Source organism: Macaca nemestrina, chromosome 6 (assembly GCF_043159975.1).
Source record: "Macaca nemestrina isolate mMacNem1 chromosome 6, mMacNem.hap1, whole genome shotgun sequence".
In the NCBI taxonomy this organism is placed as follows: Eukaryota; Metazoa; Chordata; class Mammalia; order Primates; family Cercopithecidae; genus Macaca; species Macaca nemestrina.
The window spans coordinates 40,671,731-40,683,355 of record NC_092130.1 but is presented as its reverse complement, the minus strand read 5'-3'; positions in this window follow the sequence as shown (position 1 = coordinate 40,683,355).

Genomic DNA, 11,625 nt, shown 5'->3' with positions numbered 1-11,625 from the left:
CCCCCAGTGCCTATGCAGTGGTACTTCCGATGTGCACTCAGGGCCCCCATTACCACCAGGAAACCACCCAGCGCCTTCTTTCCAGTTTAGGCTTGGTACCACTTAAATAGCCCCCAGGGACCACCACTGTCCCCAGTACCTGCCCACTGGCCCCTCCGTGCCCTCCTATTAATCGGCCCAGTACCCTGCACATCCACTGTAGTTCCCAGTACCTCTTCATACTTCTGTTCACCTAGTGCTAACCACTACAACCTCGTTCTGCCCAGTATATTCCCACCACGCAGCCCCTTGCCACATTATTTCCAGGTAAATCCTCGTTCGTCCCCTTGCCCACCTTCCACCCTCCAAGTCCAAGCTCCGCCGGGCCGCAGTGCTCACAGCGGCCAGGAGGGGGAGAGCGCGAGTAGTCAGCAGGAGGCCGAAGCGCGGGGCGCGGCTGGGGAGAGGGTCGAGGGTGGCATCCAAGGCCCTCTTCTTACAGGGACTGAATCCGAGCCCAGGGTGTGGCTGCGTTCCGGGGGCGTTCCTCCCGGAGTGACCGCACCCCTGCCCCGCATCTTCTGCAAACCCCTCCGGGTCCGCCACCGCCGCCGTCGTGGCTTTGGCTCTGAGAAGGGGCGCGCGCCCTCTGGTGGCTGCTGAGCAGTGCAGCTTCCTAGGCTGATGGGGAGAGGACGCCGCTCTGGCCCGGGGTGGTGCGTTCGTTCCCTCTCTCTTCCCCTGTCCTCCTTTATTGGGCCTGTCCTCAAGCTGGCGGCGATGGGGTGACGGCAAGCCAGGCCCCTCTGTGGGGTCTGGATAGAGAGCCTGGGGTCTGGATGAAGGGAGAACATTGGGTAGGGAGGTGTGGAACCAGGGCCTGGGGAGAGGGACCGTGGAGCAGAATGGTGGTGGGGTGGATCACTGAGTCCCCAGATGAAGGACTTACAGATGGATCTGAACTCAGGAAGTCTACAATCTGAGCTGTGATTTGTTGTGCTGTTTGTAGAAGGGGGCGATACAGGGTTGGGGGCAGTAGGGTGAGGCCTCCCTTCCAGGCCTGGCAGTTCTATCTGGCCCTAAGCCCTTCATGGGATTCTTGTTGATGGACCTACCCTTGGATGACTGTTTCTGCCTCTGCCCGTCTACCAGTGCCTAGCCTTCTTTGCACCTGCCTGGGCCTGTTTCTCAGTCTTCAGCAGTCCTGGAAGGGTGGGAGGCACCCTTTCCCCCTCCCACAATACGGGGCTTCCTCTCTTCTGTGTATGGGGGAAATGGATAGAGCTAGAGCAGAAGGGACTCAGGTTAGACTCTTGCAGTCTGTCCTGAGTTTAGATGACCTTGGCCTGTAGGACCCTCCAGGGTTAGATCTGTGATTTTGTGCCCATTCAGCAAGCCCCACCTCGATGGATTAGTAAGTTCCCTCAGACTTAAAGGTCCTTAGAAATGCCTCCTCCATCCTCCCCATTGCCTGGCTGGGGAAACTGAGACACCCAGCAGGTTAAGAATTGTTCTAGGGCAAATAGAAGGGAAGGTGTCAGGATAGTAAGGTGATAAAGAGCACTGGCTGGCCTGGGTTTGAGTTTGAGCAAGTCCCTTCCATCTTTCTTTCTTTCTTCCTTTTTTTTAAAGACAGAGTCCCACTCTATTGCCCAGGCTGGAGTGCAGTGTCACGATCTCAGATCACTGCAACCTCTGCCTCCCGGATTCAAGGGATTCTTATGCCTCAGTCTCCCAAGTAGCTGGGATTACAGGCATGCACCATCATGCCCAGCTACTTTTTGTATTTTTAGTAGAGACGTGGTTTCCCCATGTTGGCCAGGCTGGTCTCGAACTCCTGACCTCAAGTGATCTGCCTGCCCTGGCCTCCCAAAGTGCTGGGATTACAGATGTGAGACACTGCGCCTGGCCCCTCTGTCTTTGTAAGCCTCAGTTTTCTCATTTATAAAATGAAGATAAAAACTCTACCTACTTCCCAGGAGAGTTGTGAAGATGGAGTCACATGAGGATGATATTGGAAAGAATAATAACAATGATTGGAGCTGTTAATAATGTTAACTGAGCAGTCACTTTGTGCCAGGTACTGTGCAAAGTGATTCAGCACATGCAATCCAAGAGGATATATACCAGTTTGATAGGGGTAAGGCTCCTGCTCAGAGGCTGTCAGTGATGACCATCTCATAGGCAGGGTGACAAAGCCCCTACCAAGTCTAGTGCCTGACCCCAGGGCACCAGGATGAGTTCCAGAGTCCTCTGTCTGAGCTAGGGCTGGAGGCAGAGAGAGGGACAAGAAGACCGTGAGCTGTCCCCTGTGCAGTGCTCCCCTGTCCCCTGGGCCTGGCTCAGATATCCGGCCCCCCCGGGGAGGGCAAAGGGGGCTGGTTGATGGAGGAAGCATGTGTCCCGGCCTGGGCAGCTGAACCTGGGAGCCTTGCCCCGGAACCTGGAACCTTTCCTGCAAAGGGAATATCCTAGAGCAGGAAGGAAGGAAGTGGGGAGGGGGAGGAAGAGGAGGGAGAAAGGATAGGACAGGTCCCAGCTGTGAGAGAGTTCTCTCCTGGACCGGCCAATAAAAGAGGACCTCTGGACTCCAGGCCGAGAGGCCAGTGGGCTGGTCACCCTGGCTGCGGTTTAGATGTGTGTGGTAGGGGAGAGGAGGGCAAAAAAAGAGAGTGTGACCCACTCGCTGCTCTCTGTTTCCTCATCTGTGTAACAGGTATAAGAACACCTCCCTTGGCCACGCATGGTGGCTCATGCTTGTAATCCCAGCACTTTGGGAGGCCGAGATTGGTGGATCACCTGAGGTCAGGAGTTCGAGACCAGCCTGACCAACATGGAGAAAACCCCTCTCTACTAAAAATACAAAATTAGCCAGGTGTGGTGGAACATGCCTGTAATCCCAGCTACTTGGGAGGCTGAGGCAGGAGAATTGCTTGAACCTGGGAGGCGGAGGTTGGGGTGAGCCGAGATCAAGCCATTGCACTGGGCAACAAGAGCAAAACTCCATCTAAAACAAACAAACAAACAAACAAACAAAAAACACCTCCCTCCTGGGCTGGATGGGAGTAAAAAAGTGAGATCAGGAATGCAAAGAGCCAATCAGGCCTGCAATATGGTGGGTGCATCATGCCACTCAGTCCCTCTACCATGGACTAACTGCCTGATCTGTAAGACAAGACAGTAGCTCATGCAAAGTCCAGGCTCCCACAGCCTGTGAACTCAAGCGTTCAGTCAACATTATTGAGCACCTACTATGTGTTGGGGTCCGGGGCTATTACCTTGAACAGGAGCCAGTCCCTGCCCTCATGGAATTCTGTCATCGGTGGGGGCAGGGGAAGATGAGTCACCAGGCAGTGGTGTTGGAGAAGCACAGGGCCTGTGACCCAGCCTGGCGGGTTGGGGAAGGCTTCCTGAAGGAGGTGATACTCACGCCAGGACCCGGAGGGAGTGTGCATAGTCCGAAGAAGCAGCATGGTGGGAAGAGGGATACAGGCAGAGGGAAGAACAGGCCCAAGAGCCTATGACCCAGGGCGAGCAGGGCTATGGCTGCAGCAGAGCAGGTGGCGGCAGGGGTAGGGGGAGAGGAGGCCAGGCCTCGGGTCTCAGGAATAAGGCTGTGGGTTTTTTCCTGAGAGCAATGGGGTGGCAGAGAAGCTTCTAGACAGGGGTGGTATGGTCAGAGTGTGATAAGTCCCAGTGGAAGGCACTCAGGGCCTCCATGTGACCCGCTACCTCTATGCCCTCATCTCTCCCAGCTCCTCTGTGGGGGGCAGCCAGGCTGTAGCACTTATGGCTCCTCAGGCTTCCCATCTCCCTTCGTTATAAAGGCTTCTCCCCTGCCTGAACTGCCCTCCTGCACTGACCCTCACCCATGGGCAGGGGACTGTGGTGGCTTGAGTCCTCATCTGTCCAGCACTTCCCCAGCCCTTCAGGACATGCCTTTGTTCCCTAAGGGTGAAGTGAGTCACAGATGCCCCACCTCCACCTCCTACCTGGCCATGGGTGGCTTTGTGACCCAGGCTGGGTCAGTCACTGCACTTCGGACTCAAGACACTGATGGGGGTTGGGGGAAGCAGTGCCCTGAGTTAAGCCAGCCACAGTCCTCCTTGGAAGTTTCCATCTGGCTTGCGGTGAGGATGGAGGCAGAGCAGCTTCATGGATGTGGGGTCACACACGGCCCCATGCTCACCAGGGCCTGCTTAGCTTAATGCTCTGCTGTAGCTGTCTTGAAACGTCTCATAATTTCATCTTTGAACTTGTGTTTTGTAGGTGGGGTCCAGTGGGACAGGGGTGCATGCGGTGCACAGAGGAGAGGGTAAAACCTGGGTGTCATGAGGGCCGGCTGGGGCTCTCGTGTGCACGCAGTGCTTGTGATGCCCGTGAGCACAGGATTCTGATGACCCCACCACATGTAGGGGCTCAGCAAGACTCAAAGTGAGTGTAAGGTAAGCATGCTATGTCTACAGCTGAGTAAGGGGAAACTCTGACAGCCCTTAGGGACCTTGCCGTCCATTTCAACCAGAGCTTGCCAGATGCAAGAAGAAGGCAATGGTGTGCTAAGAAACATGAGCAGGGCCTGGCATGGTGCCTCACACCTGTAATCCCAGCACTTTGGGGAGCCGAGGCAGGCGGATCGCCTGAGGTCAGGAGTTCGAGACCAGCTGGCCAACATGGTGAAACTCCATCTCTACTAAAATACAAAAATTAGCTGGGCATGGTGGCAGGCAGCCTATAATCCCAGCTGCTCAGGAGGCTGAGGCAGGAGAATTGCTTGAACTGGGGAGTTGGAGGTTACAGTGAGCTGAGTTTGCGCCACTACAGTCTTAAAAAAAAAAAAAAAAAAAGAAAAGAAACAAGAACGGCGCAGGAAACCTGCCATAGCCTTCTTCCTTGTGTTATTTCGCTGGATAAGCCAACCGCTGACACTGATCATGATGAGCTAGGACAGGGACAGATCAGGCAACCTATAGTTCTTTCCTTTCAGCCCCTCCTCACACATCGTAAGCTAAAAGCAGAGCATGTTGAGAGAATGTGCATAAGTCAAGAAAAGAAAAGAAATGAAAACAGTTGAGTAAGTTTTGTGCCCTTTCCCACCATTTGAGGTAAGAATGAAATACACATGTGTGCACAAGGTACAGAATACAAATTATACAATTTCGATGATTCTGCATATGAGTTAAACATCCTTATATTTGCATTTAAAACTGACATTGCACAATATAAAGATGAATAGTAAAATTCATGCTAGTCATTTAGATTTTTCATTTTTTTTTACTTAAGATGATATTTAACAAATACAAACTCATGACAAATCAAGAGGCAGACCAACAGAAAAGAAGCAAAGCTTTATATATCTGTAGGTGTAGATATATAGACACAGTTTTATATTTTAGCGCCTTTATTGTTAGGCATCTTCCTTCTGCTTTTTGGACAAGAAGCTCCACATTTTCATTTTGTGCTGGGTCCCACGTTGTGACTGGCCCGGGTGGCAGAGTCTCTATTTTAGGGTGAGGAATTGCGAGCTTGGGGACCTGGGGCTGCCCCACCCCTGGGCACTCCCGCTAGGGTGGAGCCACTGTGGCGGGTGAGGCCCTGAATGGCCTGAGCGAAGGAGTGCAGGCAGGAAGCAGGCCTGCTTTCCTTTTTTTTGAGACGGAGTCTTGCTCTGTCGCCCAGGCTGGAGTGCAGTGGTGGGATCTCGGCTCACTGCAAGCTCCGCCTCCCGGGTTCACGCCATTCTCCTGCCTCAGCCTCCCGAGTAGCCAGGACTACAGGCGCCCACCACCACGCCCGGCTAATTTTTTAGACGGGGTTTCATCGTGTTAGCCAGGATGGTCTCGATCTCCTGACCTCGTGATCCGCCTGCCTCGGCCTCCCAAAGTGCTGGGATTACAGGCGTGAGCCACCACGCCTCTATAACATTCCTCCCAGATGGTGGAAGGTCTGGCTGACCCTGGAGTCTGGCTTTCTCCCTGGTGTACCACAGGCTATTTAGGGTCCGGAGCAGTGTAAAACATCTGAGGAAATCAGTTCTCTCAGACTTCAAGATGCTGTTGCCCCTGCCCTTGGTGGGCATCTTCACTGATCACTAGGCTGCCATCCAAGGACCGTGGTCCATCCCCTTCCAAGGGCAGGGCATGCAGAGGGGCCTCAGAAACGGTGTTGCGGAACTGGAGATGGGCTTCTGTCTCCTCGCTCCCAGTACCCATCTCCAGCCAGGTGAGGGAGAGGTGGTGGGTTCTCTCCTTGGCTTGCTCTTAGGGGACGGTGAGAGGAGGAACAGAAAGCCCTTGGCAGGGATCAGTTAGCAGCCAGGCCTCCTGTGCGAGGCCCTCTCCCTTGAGGCAGAGGGAGTGGGAGTGGGAGTGGAAGGGCAGCTGGGTGGGAGGAAACAGCGTCCCCAGAGTGGGTCCTTGAAGGTAGCACAGGGGGCATTAGATCCCTCCGCCCACTCTATGACTTTGACTGTAGTCTCAGACCCAGCAGCTCAGCCAAGCTCTCTGAGCCTGTTTCCTTCTTTTTATTGTGGCTAATGACTGCACCTGCCCCAAGGACTGTTGCGAGCATTCTCTGAGCTGATCTTTAAAAAGCATTTAGTGCAGAGCTGGGTGCTAGAGGTCTCAGTTCATGGAGCCCTCCTCCCCTGCTGTGAGGAGGAGGTTGGTGATTCAGTGAGGCCTCCCTCCTCTGTGAGCAGGACACCTTCCATCCCCTCTCCCTCTCCGAGGCCTCCTTATTTCATCTCTCCTCCGTGTCCCCTTGTTTTCTCTCTGCTGTTCCTCTAGCATGCCACACTCATGCCTGGCATAGGGCCTTTGCACTGGCTGTTTCTTTGGTGTGCAGCTTGGGTCTCCTGGATGCTTGATGGCTGACTCTTGATCGTCCCTTGGGTCTTTGTACAAATGTCACCTCCTCTGAGATGGTATGCCTGACTGCTCCAGTTGAAACCCCTCCTCATGCAGCCACTCTGTTACATTTCACTTTTTAATTTTCTGCACAGCAGGTAATAGGTGATAATATTCTTGTTTATTTGTTTGTTCAGTATCTTTCTCCCCTCCCCCCAGGCTGTGAGCTCCAGGTGAGTGGGCATCTTGTCTGTCTTGGTCCCCAAGTCTTCAGTGACTAGCAGCACATAGTAGGTGCACCAGGCAGATACAGGTCCTGTTCTTATGGAGGTCATAGTTTAATGAATGAAGCAGGATTGAAAAAGCAAAGAAATGTTTCGATACATGCTTTTTATTTACGGTAAAGTATATATAACGAAATTTATCATCTTAACCATTTTTAAGTGTACAGTTCAGTGACATTAAATACATTCACACTATTGTGCAACCATCACCACCATCCATCTTTGGAAGTCATTCATCTTACAAAACTGAAACTCTGAACTCATTAAAACAGTAACTCCCCCCACCTCCTTTCCCAGCACCCTCCATCCCTGCAAGCACCTACCTTCCTTTCTTCCTACCTTCCTTCCTTACTTTCTTTTTTCAGATTGGGTCTTGCTTTTGTCACCCAGGCTGGAGTGCAGTGGCACAATCATAGCTCACTGCAGCCTTGAATTCCTGGGCTCAAGGGATCCTCCTGCCTCAGCCTCTTGGTAGCTGGGACTACAGGCACACACCACCACACCCTGCTTTTTTTCATTTCTTTTTCTAGAGACAGAGTCTTACTGTGTTGCCCAGGCTGGTCTTGAACTCCTGACCTCAAGCAATTATCCTGTCTTGGCCTCCTATTTTACTTTCTGTCTCTATGAATTTGACTACCCTAGGTACATCATACAAGTGGAATCATACCATATTTGTCCTTCTGTGACTGGCTTATTTCATCAGCATAGTGCCTTTGAGGCTCACTCATATTGTGTATGTCATAATTCTTTCCTTTTTAAGACTGAGTAGTACTCCACTGTGTGGATAGGCCACGATGGATCTGCTGATGGGTTCTTGGGTCTCTGCCACTGCTTGGCTGTTGTGAATGATGCTGTTATGAATGTAGGGATATAAGAATGTCTTTGAGTTCCTGTTTCAATTCTTTTGGGAATATATCCAGATGGGGAATTGGTGGATCATATAATTCTATATTTAATTGTTTGAGGAACCACCATACTATTTTCTAGACTGGCTGAACCCTTTTATATTCCTACCAACAGTGCACAAGGGACAAGGGTTTCAATGTCTTTGTATCACCGCTCACTGTAGCCTCGAACTTCTGGACTCAGGTGATCCTCCCGCTTCAACCTCCTAAAGTGAGGGATTGGGCGGGAGCCACAGCACTCGGTCTCATTTTTTGTTTTGGATGTGCATTGTCCTAATGATTAGATTACACATTAGGCAGGAAACATGTTTTTCAGGAATGGAGGGTGGGGAGCCTCTTAGCTTCAGTGGTCTCAAAGGACTCTTTGGGGAGGTGGTATTTGAACTGAGGCCTAAAAGAAGGGAAGGAAGCAGCCAGTGGTGGATCTGGGGTAAGGAGTGGAGATTCAGGGAGAGGGAACAGTAAGTGCACGGGACCTGAAGTGTGGAGTGAGCACTGTGTATTTTTGCTGGAAAATAGTAAATAATGGGCAGGGGGAATGGGGGAAGAGGTGGTTTAAGAGGTGGGCAGGGCTGGTGGATGCAGGGCGGTGGGCCTTGGAAAGGCTTTTCTTTTCTTGAGATGGAGTCTTACTTTGTCGCCCAGGCTGGAGTGCAGTGGCACGATCTCGGCTCACTGCAGCCTCCGCCTCGCCTCCCGGGTTCAAGCGATTCTCCCGCTTCAGCCTCCTGAGTAGCTGGGATTACAGGCGCCAACCACCGCACCCGGCTAATTTTTGTATTTTTAATAGAGACAGGGGTTTCACCATGTTGGTCAGGCTGGTCTGGAACTCCTGATCTCATGATCCGCCCACCTCGGCCTCCCAAAGTGCCAGGATTACAGGCGTGAGCCACCGCGCCTGGCCCCTGGAAAGGCTTTCTATTTGCAATTTAGAGTAAGCATCGCTTTCCTCGGGGTCCGCAGGGCACAGGGGAGGGACAGGGCCTGATTAGGTAGTGATGTTGCTGTGTCCACCATGGGAGTGCGGTGCTTGTGGATGTGTGCACTTGGGGGCGTGGAGTGTGCGCCTGGACATCGCCAGCAGCCCAGATCATGATTTGACCTCTGTGGAGACCGTGCTGTGCCGCCCCCTCCTGCCTGCAGTGCCATTGGCCGCCCCAGCCAAGGTTGCTTCCGGCGCCCACCACCAGCCTGGGATCAGCAAGATGGATCTGGAACCCATACCCAGGAGTTGAGGCTAGATTCCGAGAAGGACAGCCAAGACTTCGAAGGTTTGGAGACAAGGGCTTGCCGGATTGAGGTCAGGAGATTACTCCACACCCGATCTTTGCAAGGCAGCGGGGGACGCAGGAGTGTGGGGGGCACTGTCTCCGGGAGTGGCGGGGGCTGCTGCAGTACCTGGGAGGGCCGCGCGGGGGCGGGCGAGGACGTCGAGCTATGAGAGGAGGGAGGGCGCGGCAGACCGAGTGCGGAGCTTGGAGCAGCGAGAAGGTCGGGGGCGCCCATCTGCGGCGCTCTGCGGTTTGCCTCAGTTTCTGCCTACAAATGTCTGTGCGTGTGAGGAGAAAATACAGTCATGAGCTCATCACCATCCCAGTGGCGTCTCATTTAATCGTCATACCAACATCCTCACAGGCCCAGAGATGTAGAGCCACTTACCCAAGATCACTTAGCACGGGAATTCAGACCAGGCCCGCCTTACCCCCGGCCTGTGCGCTGCCCACTGCCCCACCCTAAATGAACTCATCTGTAGGGGAGGGAGTTTCTTCTCCTGTCTTCTTCTCTTCTTCTCCTTTCTAATTCCTTTTTTTTTTTTTTTTTTTTTTTTTTTTTTTAGAGGGAGCCTCACTCTTGTCGCCCAGGTTGGAGTGCAATGGCACGATCTCAGCTCACTGCAATCTTCGCCTCCCAGGTTCAAGCGATTCTCCTGCCTCAGCCTCCTGAGTCGCTGGAATTATAGGCATGCGCCACCATGCCCTGCTAATTTTTGTATTTTTAGTAGAGACGGGGTTTCACTATGTTGGTCAGGCTGGTCTCAAACTCCAGACTTCAGGTGATTCACCTGCCTCGGTCTCCCAAAATGTTGGGATTACAGGCATAAGCCACTGCGTCCAGCCTCTTCACCTGTCTTGTGGCCTCACTTTGCCCCACCACACTCTGCCTCATCAGAGAATACCCCCCTCCAAGACCCCTCCCCAAAGTCCCTGAGGAAGGGTTCAGGGGCCCTGGGGAGAGCTCAGATATATACCCCATCACCATGGTAACGACACTGACAGGATAACATCTAGTCTCCTTCCTGACCTCCTGCCGCTGAGGGCTGGGGAGGGGTATCCAGGGAGCCTGGCTGAGCCCCTGGCCTGCTTCCGGGACCCCTGCCACCTCTGCTGAATCTCCTCTGGGCATTGGGCCCAAGTCCCAAGGGCTGTAAACTGGAATACAACCGGGGTCCCCCTAAAAAACCCAGCAGCCTCCCTCCCCCAAGTGCATGACTGGCAGTTTGGCCTGCCCAGGAGGAAAAAGCATGGGTAATTTCAGCTGAGAACATTGAGCAGAAGGGCATCCTGATGCCCAGAGAGGAGCAGGGCATTATCTAGGATCCTGCAGCAAGGCAGGGGCTGAGGCTTTGTTTGTTTTGTCCAGAAACAGCTGGATGACCCCAGAAAAAGGGGTCAATAAGATACGTACCCAGAGGTTGGAGATTGAGGGGCCATGAGGTCAGTTCTCTGAACTCCTCCAGGAAGTCCTCCCTGACCATCCCCTCTATTCACCAATGTTAGACATGGTCGCAGCGCTCCCTTGACACTTTGCTCAGGGAGGCGAAAAACTCACTCTGAGCTTTTTTTTTTTTTTAAGATAGGGTCTTGTTCTGTCACCCAGACTGGAGTGCAGTGGCATGATCAAGGCTCACTGCAGCCTCAAATTCCTGGGCTCAAGTGATCCTCTTTCCTCAGCCTCCTGAGTAGCTGGTGAGCTTCTTTAAGGCACCTCAAAGAACCACAGTCCATTCTCCTGGCCAGCCTATAAATCCCCTCTCTAACCCTCCTGACAATGGGCTGCCCATCTTGTTGCACACCTCATGTGATGGGGAGATCACTGCCTTAAAAGGCATGCAGTTTCCACTGTAGGACAGTTTCTTCTAGTGAGACCAAGCTGGCCTTCTTGTGCTGTCCAGCTGTTGGAACTAGCTCACTCTGTGGAGCACAGAACAAGTGACTCCATCTGCTGCGCACAGGCCCCAGATGGCTGCAGAGAGGTCTGTGTCCTCCCACCCCATTCCAGCCTTCTCTCGAGCTTAAGTGGTGCCAGTTCCCTATAAACCTTTTCAGCGCTTCATCTCCTGGGCAACCCTCCACTGGGCATACCCTAATTGGCAATGGCCCCTTCTGTAGTGACTTTTTCTCAAAACACAAGAAAATATGTTTGTTATACGGAAAGTAGAAAATATTCACAAGGGAAAAATATCCCCAATCCCACCACCCAGAGATAACCTCTTTTAGCTCCTTGGGGTCTTTTGTTGCAAACAGATACCAATGCGTGCATTAAAGTGAGAGGCAAAAGCAAGATTATTTCAAAGCTGGTGGGAGGGAGCCCTTGTAGGGGAGAAAGGCAACT